The sequence below is a fragment of the Coregonus lavaretus genome (genome assembly GCF_964263955.1).
Source record: "Coregonus lavaretus genome assembly, chromosome: 22".
Taxonomy (NCBI): domain Eukaryota; kingdom Metazoa; phylum Chordata; class Actinopteri; order Salmoniformes; family Salmonidae; genus Coregonus; species Coregonus lavaretus.
Window position 1 is genome coordinate 40,849,226 of NC_140009.1, and position 18,247 is coordinate 40,867,472.

The 18,247-nt window shown below is 44.9% G+C and overlaps 1 pseudogene across 1 annotated transcript in view; it reads left to right on the plus strand.

Moving 5' to 3' along the window:
- Positions 1-18,247, plus strand: part of LOC311150015 (kazrin-like) — a 76,771-nt pseudogene that overhangs the window by 38,478 nt on the left and 20,046 nt on the right. Inside the window, exon 2 of the transcript XR_014615683.1 lies at positions 4,005-4,196. The product of XR_014615683.1 is annotated as a kazrin-like (transcript). The remainder of the gene's footprint in view (positions 1-4,004; positions 4,197-18,247) is intronic.

Genomic DNA, 18,247 nt, shown 5'->3' on the forward strand with positions numbered 1-18,247 from the left:
TCTAGGGGAGGGTCTGGGTGGGCGTCTGTCCATGGTGGCGGCTCTGGCCCAGGTCGTGGTCCCCACCCCACCTTAGTCACTCTCCGCTTCCGTATCCCCCTCCACATGACCACCCCCCAACTAAACCCCACTGGATTAAGGGGCGGCACCGGACTAAGGGGCAGCACCGGACTAAGGGGCAGCCCTGAACTAAGGGGCCGCACCGGGCTAAGGGACAGTACCTGACTAGCTGGCTTTGGCGGATCCTGGCTGGACGGCTCTGGCGGATCCTGGCTGGACGGCTCTGGCGGATCCTGGCTGGACGGCTCTGGCGGATCCTGGCTGGCGGAAGGCTCTGGCTGATCCTGTCTGGCAGAAGGCTCTGGCTGATCCTGTCTGGCAGAAGGCTCTGGCTGATCCTGTCTGGCGGAAGGCTCTGGCTGATCCTGTCTGGCGGAAGGCTCTGGCTGATCCTGTCTGGCGGAAGGCTCTGGCTGATCCTGTCTGGCGGAAGGCTCTGGCTGCTCCTGTCTGGCGGAAGGCTCTGGCTGATCCTGTCTGGCGGAAGGCTCTGGCTGCTCCTGTCTGGCGGAGAGCTCTAGCGGCTCCGGTCTGGCGGACGGCTCTGAAGGCTCATGGCAGACGGGCGGCTTTGCAGGCTCAGTACCGACGGGCAGCTCCTGCGGCGCTTGGCAGACGGACAGTTCAGACGGCGTTGGGCAGACGGGCAGTTCAGGCGCCGTTGGGCAGACGGGCAGTTCAGACGGCGTTGGGCAGACGGACAGTTCAGGCCCCGTTGGGCAGACGGCAGACTCTGGCCGTCTGAGGCGCATCGTAGGCCTGGTGCGTGGTGCCGGAACAGGAGGTACCGGGCTGAGGACACGCATCTCAGGGCTAGTGCGGGGAGAAGCAACAGGGCATGCTTGGCCCTGGGGACGCACCGTAGGCCTGATGCGTGGTGCCGGAACTGGAGGTACCGGGCTGAGGACACGCATCTCAGGGCTAGTGCGGGAAGCAGCAACAGGGCATGCTTGGCCCTGGGGACGCACATAAGGCCTAGTGCGGAGAGCAGCAACAGGGCATGCTGGACCCTGGGGACGCACATGAGGCCTAGTGCGGAGAGCAGGAACAGGCCGGGCTGGGCTGGCGACGCGCACCGTATCTCTGGTGCGAGAGGCCGGAACAGGCCGGGCCGGGCTGGCGAAGCGCACCGTATCCCTGGTGCGTGGAGTAGGAACAGGCCGGGCTGGGCTGGCGACGCGCACCGTATCCCTGGTGCGAGTGGCCGGAACAGGCCGGGCTGGGCTGGCGAAGCGCACCGTATCCCTGGTGCGGGGAGTAGGAACAGGCCGGGCTGGGCTGGCGACGCGCACCGTAGGCTTCGTATGAGGCTCAGGAACAGGCCGGGCTGGGCTGGCGACGCGCACCGTACACTTGGTGCGGGTGGCAGGAACAGGCCGAACCGGGCTGGCGACGCGCACCGTACACTTAGTGCGAGGGGCCGGAACAGGCCGTACCGTACGGGGAACACACACTACTGGCTGTACCTCGGGATTAGGAACGGGCCGGACCGGACTGGTTACACACCCCAGTACCTCTCGCCGAGCCTCTACACCTTCCTTCCCTGCTTTACCCAGTAGCCCCCTTAACCTGGTAGCCTCCTGAATCCGTCCCTTCTCTGCCTCCGTCAGCCCCCTTAACCTGGTAGCCTTCTGCATCTGCCTTGTGGCCGCCTCCTGCTGCTCAGTCGCCCAAGCCATGTGCCCCCCCAAAAAAATTTCTTGGGGTTGCCTCTCGTCCTTCCGACGTTGGCTCTGCCGACGCCGTTGCTCCTCTCGCCGTCGCCTCTCCACCGTCTCGCTCCATGGACGGCGATCCATACCCTCCAGGATCTCCTCCCAAGTCCAGGACCCTTTACCGTCCAACAGTTCCTTCCATGTCCAGACCCTTGGCTCCTGGACGCGCTGCTTGGTCCTTTTATGGTGGGTTTTTCTGTCAGGGTCGTCTACAACAGGAGACCAAAGCGCAGCGTGTTGAGCGAACATCGTAGACTTTATTTAATTAAAGAAACCACGATCAAAAACAACAAACCAAATAGGACGAAAGTGAAGTCCAAAATACTGATATACACTAACAGCAACAAGGAAACAAAAACCCACAAAACCAAGGTGAAACCACACCGTATAAATATGGCTCCCAATCAGAGATAACGAGCCGACAGCTGACACTCGTTACCTCCGATTGGGAGTCATATGACTAATCAACATAAAGAACAATTAACCCAAACATAGAACTGCACAACCAGAAATCCCCAACATAGAAATACACCCAACCAATGAAATTAAACAACCCTGGCTCAAATATCAAGGTCCGTGGAGCCAGAGTGTCACAGGCACTTTGATAGGACACATGTCCGAAGTTGTTATTAGTAAGGAAAACAACGAAGGTAATGCGGAAAATGTGTCAGGGGGAATAACGTTTGCAGGTTCTGTTCTGACTGGAGATGCGCAAAACACACCTCAATTCAAACTGTTGTTAGAAAGCAAGAAATACAATTGACAAGTTGAAACAGCCTATAGATAATTATCAGGCAGCGAGCCTTGGTTTGAGGGCAGCCTGGGTTAACTGTTCTGTTGCGTCACAATCAAATTTTGGAACGGTGAGTTCAACTACACATCTGCCACGCCTATCCTCAACACGGGGGCCCCTCAGGGGTGTGTGCTTAGTCCCCTCCTGTGCGCCCTGTTCATCCACGACTGCGTGGCCGCGCACGACGCAAACACCATCATCAAATTTGCTGACGACACGACGGTGGTAGGCCTGATCACCGACGACGATGAGACAACCTATAGGGAGGAAGTCAGTGACCTGGCAGTGTGGTGTCATGACAACAACTTCTCCCTCCAACGTCAGCAAGGTAAAGGAGCTGATTGTGGACTACAGGAAACTGCACCATTTGAGATCATCTTAACCGCTTGGTATGGCGCTAAAGAGGGTAGTGCGTACGGCCCAGTACGTTACTGGGGCCGAGCTCCCCGCCATCCAGGACTTCAGTGTTAGAGGACGGCCTTAAAATTGGTGAAAGACTCCAGCCACCCAAATCATAGACTGTTGTCTCTGCTACCACACGACAAGCGGTACCGATGCACCAAATCTGGAACCAACAGGACCCTGAACAGCTTCTACCCCCAAGCCATAAGACTGCTAAATAGTTAACCAAATAGCTACCCGGACTATCTGCATTTTCCCTTTTTGCACTCTCTTTTGACTCATCACATACGCTGCTGCTAATGTTTATCATCTATCCTGTTGCTTAGTCATTTTACCCCTACCTATATGTACATATCTTCCTCAATGACCTTGTACCATTGCACATCGACCGTGTGTGTATTAGGGCTGAGACGATACCAGTATCGCGATACTCGTTAATATTGTGGCAAAGAAACAAAACACGAAGCGGATTTAACTTCTTTAGGAAAACAGACCTAATGTTGGAAACGAATGTCATTATATTGTCATCCAGAGTCACATTTCATTTATTTTCCAAGCTATAGCACACAATATTTTACATCCAAAAGGTTTTTAAAGGACCAAAGAGATCGGTCTTCTTCGTGTTTTCATTTTTGCCATGGAAAGAATATTGTGATACTGATATCATCACATCCCTAGTGTATTAAGCTAAGTTATCGTTACTCATTGAGTATTTGTTCCTTGTTATTATTTTTATATAATTGTTCAATGTTTCATTTCTGCATTTTAAGGAAGGGCCCGTAAGTAAGCATTTCACTCTTAGTCTACACCTGTTGTTTACGAAGCATTTGACAAATACAATTTTATTTGATTACAACAGCATGTAGTCTGACATACCAGTAATTCCAACAACTAACAGAGATATTAAACTTCCCAGTATCTATCTGTCCCCCCCTCCATTCCTCCCTCTCTCCCTCTTGTCCTCTCCGTTACAGCACAGTTTCTAAAACAAATGGATCCTTAACCTCTCTCATTTTCCTTCTCGCCCTCCATAGTGTTGCTTCGGGGAGAGGTGGCCCAGCTCCAGGAGGAGGTGCACCTGCTGAGGCAGATGAAGGATATGTTGAGTAAGGACCTGGAGGAGGGCCAAGGAGGCTGCTCTGCTGACGTGCTCTCGGCCACCCAACTCCGCATGCAGCTGGCCCAGAAGGAGCAGGAGCTGGACCGTGCCAAGGAGGTACTGCAGGGTGAGTGAGCGGGCCGACGGGGGGGGGACGGGGGGGCTAAACAGTGGAAAGTGGAAGGCCAAAGTGGAATAAACAAACACCGAGACAGAGAGATTCAATAAAAATGTTGAAGTGCCTGTGGCACATCCCAAAATAGTGCAGACAGTAACTCCAGGGGTATTGAGGTCACAAAGCTCCATTTAATTTTAAACATATCTATGGATCCTTTTATTAGGGAAATATCTCCCACTTAGATTACGATAAAAGAAAAATAATGATCTTGTTCGATATCAAAATAAACACATGGGTTGTCATGGGATTTTGTGTCTACGACTGTTCGTCGGCAGTGGCCTATGCTGTTACACAGAAAGTAATACAATAGCATAAAATATAATGGCATAGAATACAGTAATACAATATTACCCTTGTGGCCTCTGTTGCTAGCATCCGGACGTTAATATTTTATGAGTGGTCTGCAATGAAAGCCAAAGCCAACAGACCCCTGCAGACACTAACAGCAATCACAAGTAATGAAAGCTGAATTAAGAGTGGCTTCATTTAGCTTACAGGGTCTAGAGAAGTTAAGCAGGACGGCTCTGCTCTATGATCAAGCTCAGCTGCGTGGGAGGACAAAGATAATTGCTTGTTGTCATCTCTTAATTAATATCAGTTTGTTTTCATTGCTCTGGAATAGCTTCAAGCACTGATAGTCATTGAGGTGAAGAGATGTGCGAGTACTTTGTTGGCTAGTGTAGATTGACACTATAGCCTCGTTGGTGAAGGTACTCATCAAAGTATGAGGCCAGAGTCTGACATATATTTTTGGGGGTTGATACTAAAGGTTGAAAAACAAGCTAGCACATGAATTGCCATGACATCCGTAGATGGAGCTTGTACAGTGTTTTTTGCACTACAATTCCATCCAACCATTTCATGAGGATGAATGACCTGACGCATAAAAAAAAGTCACGATAAGAATTATGGAAACAGCATTGTCTGTAAAATTTTATAATGTCGACTAAAAAAAATACGCTAGACAAGGTGGGATATTTTTGGGGGTCTGTGAAATAGACTATGCGACAATTGCGGTGGAAACGTTGTTATGCGCAAATATTGATAGTCAACTTTGAGTCACGCTATGATGTTGTAGCCTACTACCACCACGACATGGAAAAGCATGCAGAGTTTATAGGCAGATGGAATAACTTATGATGAACTTCATAACTTATTTAATAACTTCATAACTCATGATGGTTATGTGCACGAGATGAGCTTCATGCAAATTTTCAATAAATATTGAGGGTAGGCATCATTTGAATGATCCTGGTGACATGATGTTCGATGCTTGACTCAATTTTTTATTTTATTTTATTTATTTATTCGTATCTCATCATATAACCTACCCTGTCCACTTTATCAGCTAAAGAGCATGCACCAAAACCAGATTGGGCGAGTATGCTATTTATCTCAACAGGTTTTGAGACAAAACCGTCCGTAGAGTTCAAAATGAGATGGAAACACCATAACCTTTCAAACCAATACATTTCTCCAGCAACTTTAGCATTCCACCAACTTTTTGCAGACATTTGCTTATATCTGAATTAAAGGTATTGCCGGCGACCAAGCCTGTACTTTCATTTCCTGCAACTGACTTGATTGCGGTAATGTATTAAAAAGACCCTCCAACCCCACAGTATAAACGTCACCTTGCGCCTTACCGTCTTTGGTGCGCATTAAATCATGAACATTTTGTTGTTGTTGTCCGACATCAAACTTGTCCTGGTCATTATGAAAAACCATAAACACAAAAACGACAGTCTGCATGACATTGCAGCAGCCTGGTCCAAACAGCAACGTTACCTGCTATGTTTTGCACCAAAAACCCATCCATTTAAAATGTATTTTAAGATATGTCAGTATAGAGTGCCATGCAACTAAAAGCAACTTTCTCTAGACAATGTTGTGGTTTGTTGCAGGGGGTGGAACTAGTTCAGGTAGCAGAACCGAAAACTGGAAAAGAGCTCAATCAGAACCGGCAACAGAATCAGAACCGGGAACGAAAGTGATCTATACTGTTCCGGAACAGAACCGTTATTTTTTATGTTCCTGCCATTTTTTTTCAGTCCCACAAAAAAATCTACGAAGTGCTTATGCAAAGCCCTCACACTGTCACTCAGAAACTTATTCCAGTGTCTGCCTGCCAGCTGGAAATCTTTGCCAGTGTATTTCAGCGTGTGTAGGCTACCTGCCCCTTCCCCTCCAAAGCATAGGTTACTATAGCCTACTGACGACGTTACAAACGTGATTTTTTAATTAGAGAAGAACGGATAAAGTTTTTCAATGCTAGTTAAGGATACAAAAAGGTAAGACGTGTTTTAATTTAATTCTGCACACAAAAGCTTGTTAGCTAACTAGCTAGCTAACGTTAGCTCTGGTCCAATGTTAAGCCGATTCTCAGCAGTTCAAAGAAAGTCAAAGTTCCTCCATAGAAGCCGCTCCTCTGTAGGTATAATTCTGTGGGCCTAATTCAGATAATGCGTCATAACAAGATGCCAAGCCTCCTCCTCCAACCTCTCTCGCTCTCTTCCCACCCACAACATTTCAGTCGCATCTCGCACCCTACACTTGTCTGCCCATCACACATAAACAACTATAGCTTGCAGAGGTTAAAAAAAATGAACAGAAAGGAACAATATAAACCAGTACTTTTTTTGGGTTTGAACCGGTTCAGAACTTTATTTTGCTGGTCAGAACAGTGAAATGGAACGAAACAAATGGGTCTCACACTCCACTGGCTTCCAGTTGAAGCTCTCATCTACTACAAAACCATGGTGCTTGCCTATGGAGCTGTGAGGGGAACGGCACCACCTTACCTTCAGGCTCTGATCAGACCCTACACCCAAACGAGGGCACTACATTCATCCACCTCTGGCCTGCTAGCCCCCCTACCTCTACGGAAGCACAGTTCCCGCTCAGCCCAGTCAAAGCTATTTGCTGCTCTGGCACCCCAATGGTGGAACAAGCTCCCCCATGACGCCAGGACAGCGGAGTCACTGACCACCTTCCGGAGACACTTGAAACCCTACCTCTTTAAGGAATACCTGGAATAGTATTATAGTAATCCTTCTACCAACCCCCCCCCCCCCCCCCCCCCCCCCCTTACTACCACTGTCTTTTGTCTAAACTAACACCTGACTTATTTCACCTGCTAGCACTGACTTGTTTAAAGAAATGTACTTATTGTGATCGAGATGTAGTTGTCCCTGATTGCACTGACTTTGCTCACAGCTGCTTGTTTGAAGAAGTGTACTTACTGTGATCAAGATGTGGTTGTCCCACTGGCTATCCTAAGTTGAATGCATCAATTTGTAAGTCGCTCTGGATAAGAGCGTCTGCTAAATGACTTAAATGTTAATGTCTGTTCAGAACGAAATGATTGGAAATTATTTTGGTTCCAACCCCTGGTTTGTTGCTAACATTAGCTTGTTATCTATCTAGCTGGCTAGCCCGCTCATATACCAGAACAACATTTTGAGTTTAACAGGAAAATGAACACAAGGTAATTTATTAACAAATTATTTACAAGTAGCTGCTAACTTACTGTTTGTTGTAAATGTGAAGAACAATGATCGCAACAACAGGTGAAAGTTGGATGTCTATTGCTCAGTTACGGCAAGCAATGGCGATATAATGGCGAATGCAGACAAGAATGTGGTAAATATGGGGCTGTTTGAAAGTGGACTATATAAACATTGCCCAATTATTTTTTCAGGCAACATACTGCAAATCCTATGTGAATTACTCTGCTCAAAGTGGGTGAAAACACACTTTGGTGATGAAATTTCACTTCCTTATGTTATGAAATACAGTTTACCAAGACAAATATGAGTATTCATGTTCTGAATCGTTCAGTGGGGTCTTTCTCTAACATTTCATTAACAGTATATCCAAAAAGTCGGATTTCGTAACCTAATACATCCAATAATAAGCACCGAGCTCTGTTGACAGAGCTGTGCAGCTTTCTCGCACCATGTTGTGGTGGTCATCTTCAAAGTTGTTTCCGCAGGTTGCAAAAAACAAAGAAATCATCACATGAGCTTAAGCCCCACTGTGACTCGCTAATGTCAACAACATGACTCAGAGGCTGATATCTCATTACCCCTGGTGACCTCAAGTATGACAAGGTAGACAAGTGGTACCATGATCGAGCTAAATTTGGGGTCCATGAGTGTCTCCTGAGTGGGGCAGTGGTCTAAGGCACTGCATCGCAGTGCTAACTGTGCCACTAGAGTCTCCCGGCCGCGACCGGGAGACTCATGGGCGGCGCACAATTGGCCCAGCGTCGTCCAGGGTAGGGGAGGGAATGGCCGGCAGGGATGTAGCTCAGTTGATAGAGCATGGTGTTTGCAACGCCAGGGTTGTGGGTTCGATTCCCACGGGGGGCCAGTATAAAAAAAAAAAAAATATATATATATATGTATTCACTAACTGTAAGTCGCTCTGAATAAGAGCGTCTGCTAAATGACTAAAATGTAAATGTAAATCACGAGAGCAACTCATGGCACCCTTATGTTACCATCACTGCATGGACATCTGTGGCTAGCACATACTGACCACGCTGTGTTTCGAGGCCCTAACTCTAGAACTGAGGATTTAGCATTAGCGTCATTAGCGCTCCCAGCCTGGTCCCAGATGCAGGAAATGGGTGATTTGTTGGAGCCACCCCCAGCGGTGCCACTTTCAGTCACGGCCAAGCAGAACCTGGAAACATCTGTCATCCCAATTTTGGCTCATTTACTTGTTTGTGTTGTTGTGCTGGTTGTTTTCCGTACATGCGGGGAGTCTCTCTCTCTGGTTTGGCATACTAACGAGCAGTAGCAGGGATAATTACAGTTTGTGGGTTTGTTTTGAAAGAGATGAACTAAATCCAGGAGAGCGAACCTGTGGGGCCACAGTAGTACTGAAACCATAGCAACCCTATAATACTGGCCGCCGTTAAAAGAACAGTGGCCTTTTCACCTCAGCCTCTTGTTCACACAGATCATGTTCCTTCCTCACTGTTACCTGAGTTAGCGGAGTTAGCAGAATAGCGTAGGCCCACTAGAGGACTCATTAGTTCTTCAAGCTGAGGGACCTTTGGTTTGAAGTACCTTTTGGTGGGAAACAGAAGTGTTCTAGAGAGTATCTTGTCAAATGAAATGATGCTAGACTGCTGCAAATTAAACTGAGGCAGTGTCGTTTCTGTTTGATTTAACCCGCTTTTCACGAGGCGGACATATTGTAAACAGCCAGCCAGATGCCCAAATGAAATCCTCGCTTGAGCCCAAAGTTTTGAGAGCATAAGCTCTCACAGGGACTTTGATTGCCGCTCCCAAAGATTGATGTATAATAATATAATATATAATATGCCATTTAGCAGACGCTTTTATCCAAAGCGACTTACAGTCATGCGTGCATATATTTTTGCGTATGGGTGGTCCCGGGGATCAAACCCACTACCTTGGCGTTACAAGCGCCGTGCTCTACCAGCTGAGCTACAGAGGCGGGACGACTGCGGTTTTGTGTTTTATCTGTTGGGATGAAAAAGGAGGAGGCTGGAGTGCTACAGATGAGTGACAGAGATGTGGACGGCACCATGCCTCTTCTGCTGTGGCCTGCCACTAGAGCACAGCAGTGAATTATATTGTGCTGTTGGGTTTTCAGTTTTCCGTATCACAACCATCCAGGGTGTTGTTCCTACCTCAGCTCTGAGTGAGTTAGTTCTCTATGTATGTGAAGTTTTGTATCTGAGTAAATTAATGCAAAAAATTTAACAAGGGCACCTCCAATCCACCTTACCCTCCTTCTCTCAATCCCAGCACTCTTACCAGTTATTTGTATTTATTTCTCTCCATACCTCTCTCTCTCTCTCTCTCTCTCTCTCTCTTTCCCTCACTTCAGGTCTCATTGTCTTTTCCATTCATTTTGTTCGACTCTAGCACAGCCCCATCTCCATGTGAAGTCCTGTGTCTAGCCCACTCCATGCCCGTCATTGGGCTCTGAACGCTGGAATTGTGTTGGTGGGTAATTGCCACCCGCTCACAATTGTATGCCCATGGACACTAGAGCTGGCAGGAGAAGAACAGCGTAAGAAACATACCCAAATGAGCTAAACAGTGCAGGGCATGGAGTGAATATGGCTATACAGAACATTACAGTTGAAAGAAACGAGGAAAGGAAGCATCTTAGACATAGCCTAACCTACCTTTGCAAAAAGAAGGGCCCCTTTAGATATAGAGAATTGAAATGCCCTGTCCAGCTACTGCAGCTGAACTGTTCTCATTTCATGGTGTTCACAAGTTTTTCCGAGTCACTTTCTGGTGGCACAATTTCCCTGCAAACAAGTTGGATATTTCATTTGCATCAATTATTCAAAGTGTAGTTTGTCCACACTGCCAGTTTTTAATTAGCCATTCCACAGTGCGTAAATACTATCTCAGGGATTCCCAGTCACAGCCAGACATGAAATCCTCAATTGCAATGTATTATCGAAGCACAGTCTGGCGAGTGCATTTAGTGATGTTTAACGCTACGACAAGCTCTGAAAGTCGCAGAGCCCCACACTCTGGACCCCTTCCTCAGAATACACACCACACAGCTACCCATAAAGAGTCACCACACTCTCATTGGACCACGTAGTAACTGGTAGAACAGTGATACAGATATTTCACCGGATGTATAAATGTGAAGCATCCGGTTGGCGTTTCTACTCACTACCAAATATGGTAGTAAGAGGAAGCCCAGTGGCCAGCAGTGGGAGAAGATGGAACGAGATGGATTTTGGTCAACTTTCTGATAATTTACTCATCAATGAAACATTTGATCTCAATACAGTTTTCTGTTCCCAAAACTACAATCTGTTACGAACAGAGTGGACTAAGTTTTGTAGGCTTTCCCCTTTGCCAAAGTTTCAAAAAATTGCGTTGTTTAGAAGGAGTGCAAAGGCTAATTGAGTTATGGCACACGCGCACTTCAGAGTAGGCGTTCCCCAATGGAAATATGCACATGTATTATAGAACGCGCTAATAGCATCTCGCTAGCTCGTGCTTGGCTCTGCCCACCTCCTTGCTTGTTCTGCCCACTATGGCTCATTTGTTCCCATTTGAAAAGACAGGCTGTGATCTATCTTGGTTTAGTTATAAAAATCTTTGACATAGCCCTTTACACTAGTACCTGTATACGGGTTGAAAATGGCAGATTTGGGCACCGATAAATATGTAAATTGGAATACAGTGGCTGTACAGTAACATGCTATACATGACGTCAGAGCTCTGCGCTTCACAGGTTTTGACTGACAGCCGTTCTGAACTTGAGCACCTCACACGACAAGATGTTGGCCCCATCCCTCCTGCTAATTGGGTAACCTTTGCAAATGTTTTTGTTGTCTGAGTGAGGGAAATACTGTAAATTAAGAGGACGCTATGTATTTTAAAATATGAGACATTGAGGATTATAATAAATACCGCTTTGATGCCATACAAGCAAGCCAAACACCTGTGAGTCCAATGTGCACTTCACATTTGCATAGCATAATACCCATGTCATATACAGTGTCAACGTTTATGAACACTGTTTGATGTACAGTTACAGGATGACATGGTGTCATACCCTGGGTTGTTCTGAACAGAATGAGCCTATGTTTGTCTATTGTGAAGAAAATTGGCCTCGGCACACGCACTTGAATGTACACTTTTTGGATTGCGTAAACAACTACAGTAATTGTGTGATGGCGAGGATGCAGGGTTGTGTTCCAACCAAAACAACTACAAGTGTGTTTTCTCTAGTTCCTCAACGGCACGGATAGGAGTGCTCAAAAAAGCACTCAGTTGAAGACACTTCTTTTGAGTCATAAAAGTGCATTGAAATTACTTAGGAACTCTGCACACTTTGGAGAGGCGTGTGGCCACTTGGAGGCATCAGTTAGTTCTCTCACTCAAACCCTTGTAATTATTTTGTCTTATGTTGCACCTTCCCCACATTTTCCAGGAATATTTGTATCATGTTGCTGAATGTATCCAGAGTATTTTCCGATTTTGTTATCAACAAATGCGGCAAAAGGTACAGTAAATGTAAAATGCATATAAAATCAACAGTGTAATGTTTGAATTCAGTCTTGTTAGATTAACTGTTGTCCTCACCTTTGGTCTAGTAATTTTCCCATAATCTGAAAAGTGTTCCCTTTCAATTGCTACCATGGTTATGCATATGCTTTTCATATTTCTTCTGTAAGAAACATTTCAATTTAGCCCTATCCACATAGGCCAATTCCCACAAGTGTAAAGGGTTAACCTGATCACATTCAATTGATTACAGTTTGAGGTATTAACAAATGAAGGCTCCTTTCAAAACAACTCCGATAGTTTAAAAAAAAGTGAAAAACATGAATGCAGCCAGGCTCATATACTCCAAACTTCCAAGCCTTTTTTGATTTTTTTGATTGGAGCTTTTTCATTTAAAGAAATAATCGAAGTGTTTTCGCTCCTTCATCGTTCAATCTTCACCATCCATTTGTCTTCAGGGAGTTGTAGTGTACCTTTGTACACCAATCCCCAATCAAGACAACAACCAATCAGCAGGCCAAAATCCATAGAGAAACATTAGATGGACTTCTTTAAATTACTTGTTTCATGAATTGCACCTTGGTATAATGAATTGTTATTGGTGGCTCGCCTCACCAATCAACTTGACCCCCTCTCGTCACTACCGAGCCACATGTTCGCTGCAAAGAAAGACAGACATTATACAGAGTAATGAGACAGACATAAACCCTTTTTCCATAAAAATATGAACACACTAGAACTGATGCTCTGCAAGAAATAATGGTGACAAACACACTGGAAAACCGTTTAAATAGACATTAAGCGCACTAGAGCACATTACATACACTACCATTCAAAAGTTTGGGGTCACTTAGAAATGTCCTTGTTTTCAAAAGAAAAGCAATTTTTTTGTCCATTAAAATAACAGTAAATTGATCAGAAATACAGTGTAGACATTGTTAATGTTGTAAATGGCTATTGTAGTTGGAAACGGCTGATAAATAAAAAAAAAAAAAAAGGAATATCTACATGGGCGTACAGAGGCCCATTATCAGCAACCATCAGTCCTGTGTTCCAATGGCACGTTGTGTTTGCTAATCCAAGTTTATCATTTTAAAAGGCTAATTGATCATTAGAAAACCCTTTTGCAATTATGTTAGCACAGCCGGCCTTCTTGAGACTAGTTGAGTATCTGGAGCATCAGCAATTGTGGGTTCGATTACAGGCTCAAAATGGCCAGAAACAAAGAACTTTCAGAAACTCGTTAGTCTATTCTTGTTCTGAGAAATGAAGGCTATTCTATTCGAGAAATTGCCAAGAAACTGAAGATCTCGTACAACGCTGTGTACTACTCCCTTCACAGAACAGCGCAAACTGGCTCTAACCAGAATAGAAAGAGGAGTGGGAGGCCCCGGTGCACAACTGAGCAAGAGGACAAATACATTGGAGTGTCTAGTTTGAGAAACAGACGCCTCACAGGTCCTCAACTGGCAGCTTCATTAAATATTACCCGCAAAACATCAGTCTCAACGTCAACAGTGAAGAGGCGACTCCGGGATGCTGACCTTCTAGGCAGAGTGGCAAAGAAAAAGCCATATCTCAGACTGGCCAATAAAAATAAGATTAAGATGTGAGATATGGCTTTTTCTTTGCAACTCTGTCTTTTTTGATCCTGTCGATTTTATGATATCATTACCTTTTACATTTATTTATAGTTGAAAAACAATTATTTTACTTTTAAATTTGTTTTTACGTTTAATTTTATTAAAATCATTGTAGCCATGCAATTATTTAGAACAATGTGGACTGCAAACAGGTTCAAGTTAACATATTTAGCAAAGATGGGATAGGTCTACATTTTGTTATTTTGTTTCTGTAAGCTGTTTAACAAACTATAACAGACTAACATGGGAATTTGAGTTTATTCCATGGCAATACATAAAAGACCGTAAATACACAACTTGAAGCAACCACATATTTAGCCATGGAGCACGTTCAGATAGGCCAGTGAGGGGCCAAGTCTCGACACACCCACAACTTGTTTATTCATCAAAACCCAGCCCTTTCACGCCAAGGCCAGCAACTTCGCCAATAATTGTGCTTGTGAAAATAGCAAAAATATTTGACACACCCGCGAATCTATAGCACTACTGCCCAGCGCTTAGATTGACCATTGCGTTAGATTTGTTCAAATAGAGTCCCTAGTCTTAGATGCTGAATAGATACAGATTGCAAAGTAACGATGTGTCAGAAGTGAGAGGTTAAATGAAAACCGCCACTACAGTCGAGAAATGGCGCGTGCGTTCAAATTCAGCAATGCTGTAAGAGCAACACTGCAGTGCCAAGTTGTATGCGTCAGTCACAGTAATGACTTCATCGGATAATCAAGTTGGGTGGGTTTCTCAAATTCAGCGCACGCTAATAAAACTGTCAGCTCAATGTATTTTTAGTTCTCTTCATGTTCTATCTTTGTATCAAAGTCTGTTGTTTCTCTGCCCTGATTCCCCCACTGAAATGTCTATACTACTTGTCTTCACACACACTCATATCTGAGGCTCCCCGGACTACCAGTTAATGAGGAATGTTTGATCCATCATTAATGGTTGCTCCCCTGGTTGCCCTGGCTCGCTTGTAAACTACAGGATCTCTACAGCAGTGAGGGTCAAAGGTCAATCTGGAGGCTTGTGGTTAAATGGTACATTTCAGGTCATGACAGAGCTGTTGGGTATGGGTTAGGTTTTACAGTGACCCCTCATTGTAGTACAGTGCAGGTTAACATCTTATAATATGACAGTATAGATATACTGAGTAGTCGGAGATAACCAAGTCCTGAAAATAAATAACCCTTTTGCCTATACAGTGCATTACTATTGGCCAGATCCTTCAGGGAATAGGCAATATAGAGAATGTAGTGCACTATATAGGGAATATGGTCCCATTTCAGACTTGCCAGAATTCTTCAATCACATGAAGATCACTCATGTAACAGGCATTTCTAAGGTCCAGACTTGAATATACAATGAATCCCAATCATATAGTCCAAGGGCTCTTTTTATGCTCTCTCCCAATTGTGCTTGGAGCTGATAGCATGTTAAAAGCCTGGCCCTTCTCTGTAATTTGGAGAGGCAACGTGGATTGGCTTCAGTCATTAGTGTGAAGAACGTCATCTCCCAAGGGAGATTTTGATGACTCGAGAGGCTCTCTTCTCTTGAGTGCTGGGCCTGAGATGAAGTGGACCTCTGGGACCGGAATTAGAGGACTAAAACTGTCTCAAACATCTCTGAAAATGTCTGGTCAGATTCACTCACACTGTAATCGCCAATAGGGTAGACCAAGTTTGAATGGCACCCTATTCCCTTTGTAGTGCACAACTTTTATTTTGTAAGTAGTGCACTACATAGGGAATAGGGTGCCATTTAGGACAATCCCTACATAAGGCTGAATCCTGGAGAGATGCATGTAGATGTTTTACCATCGATACTACAGACAATGTGCCTGAGAGTGTTTTTGTAGCAGGAGTCACTTTTATCTGTGACAAAAAAAGATACATGAGGATCATTTTATAACACCCCCTCAAAAATCATTCACCTCATCTCCTACACATGCCTCATCACAACCACAGGAATCTTGTATTAATTATTTACGTGATGTGTTTTATGTTGAATCATGATCTATATTATATTATACAGTGAGGGGGAAAAAGTATTTGATCCCCTGCTGATTTTGTATGTTTGCCCACTGACAAAGACATGATCAGTCTATAATTTTAATGGTAGGTTTATTTGAACAGTTAGAGACAGAATAACAACAAAAAAATCCAGAAAAACGCATGTCAAAAATGTTATAAATTGATTTGCATCTTAATGAGGGAAATAAGTATTTGACCCCTCTGCAAAACATGACTTAGTACTTGGTGGCAAAACCCTTGTTGGCAATCAGAGGTTGTTGCAAACCTGGTGGCCAACTACATCTCAGGAGGGATTTTGTTCCACTCCTCTTTGCAGATCTTCTCCAAGTCATTAAGGTTTCGAGGCTGACGTTTGGCAACTCGAACCTTCAGCTCCCTCCACAGATTTTCTATGGGATTAAGGTCTGGAGACTGGCTAGGCCGCTCCAGGACCTTAATGTTCTTCTTCTTGAGCCACTCCTTTGTTGCCTTGGCCGTGTGTTTTGGGTCATTGTCATGCTGGAATACCCATCCACGACCCATTTTCAATGCCCTGGCTGAGGGAAGGAGGTTCTCACCCAAGATTTGACGGTACATGGCCCTTCCATCGTCCCTTTAATGCGGTGAAGTTGTCCTGTCCCCTTAGCAGAAAAACACCCCCAAAGCATAATGTTTCCACCTCCATGTTTGACGGTGAGGATGGTGTCCTCCTCCTCCAAACACGGCGAGTTGAGTTGATGCCAAAGAGCTCCATTTTGGTCTCATCTGACCACAACACTTTCACCCAGTTCTCCTCTGAATCATTCAGATGTTCATTGGCAAACTTCAGACGGGCCTGTATATGTGCTTTCTTGAGCAGGGGGACCTTGCGGGCGCTGATAATGATGCAAATAATCGCACCAACTGTCACCTTCTCACCAAGCTGCTTGGCGATGGTCTTGTAGCCCATTCCAGCCTTGTGTAGGTCTACAATCTTGTCCCTGACATCCTTGGAGAGCTCTTTGGTCTTGGCCATGGTGGAGAGTTTGGAATCTGATTGATTGATTGCTTCTGTGGACAGGTGTCTTTTTATACAGGTAACAAACTGAGATTAGGAGCACTCCCTTTAAGAGTGTGCTCCTAATCTCAGCTCGTTACCTGTATAAAAGACACCTGGGAGCCAGAAATCTTTCTGATTGGGAGGGGGTCAAATACTTATTTCTCTCATTAAAATGCAAATCAATTTATAACATTTTTGACATGCGTTTTTCTGGATTTTTTTGTTGTTATTCTGCCTCTCACTGTTCAAATAAACCTACCATTAAAATTATAGACTGATCATTTATTTGTCAGTGGGCAAACGTACAAAATCAGCAGGGGATCAAATACTTTTTTCCCTCACTGTAAATGTCATATTTAATATTTTTTGCATTTAATATTTGTTTTGCAATAAATATTTGGGGTTGAATTCACAAAGTAAGCAACGGTACAGAGTTTGCCTCATTTTAACCAGATTTTAACCACAAATCAACAACAGGATTTCAAGGGTTGAAATCACATTTATTGAAAACTCAATTGAATATCCACCAAAATGAAATATTGATTTGACATTATCTGGATTTTGCCCGGTTGGTTGTGGCTTGTGTCTTGGAATACTGAAAGCCTACAACAACACAAGTGATGTTTTTTTTCCAATGGAAAATGAATGTATCAGCCACCCCCAGTCCCCCATTTCTTGCTGGAGATTCATAATGTTCAGTCCGCTTCCCATTGTGGTTCAGTCACAAGACACAGGAAGTAGGATCCTCTTGAGCCACCGAGAGCTCCCACAGGAACATGATGTTCCAAACACACTACTGAATGAAGCCACTTCATGTCCCCCCCCGCCCTCTCCTCTCTCCCCTCCAAACACTCCAGGTGCACTACAGAGGAGGGTACAGGCTTTTAGTGTGCTATCAGCTCACAATACAAAGGCTGTGTCGGAAATGGCAACCTATTCCCTATATAGTGCACAACTTTTGACCAGGGTCCGTAGGGCTCTGTTCAAAAGCAGAACACTATATAGGGAATAGTGTGCCATTTCGGACACAGCCACAGTATGAGATAACCACAGCTGCTATTGTCAAAAGAGAGTGTGCTTCATGTGGTCACAAACCACTTATGCCAGTGTCTCACAGACAATGATGAGATAGAGTTGAACAAATGGGGTATGGTTTTGGTCTGTGATGTGTTTGGGGAACTGTGGTTAGATGGAGTCCTGCTGCTGGTTTGTTCTCTCACTCCCGCTGTTACCTGAAATGCCCTTGAGCTGACGAATATACGCATGCACGCACACACACACACACACT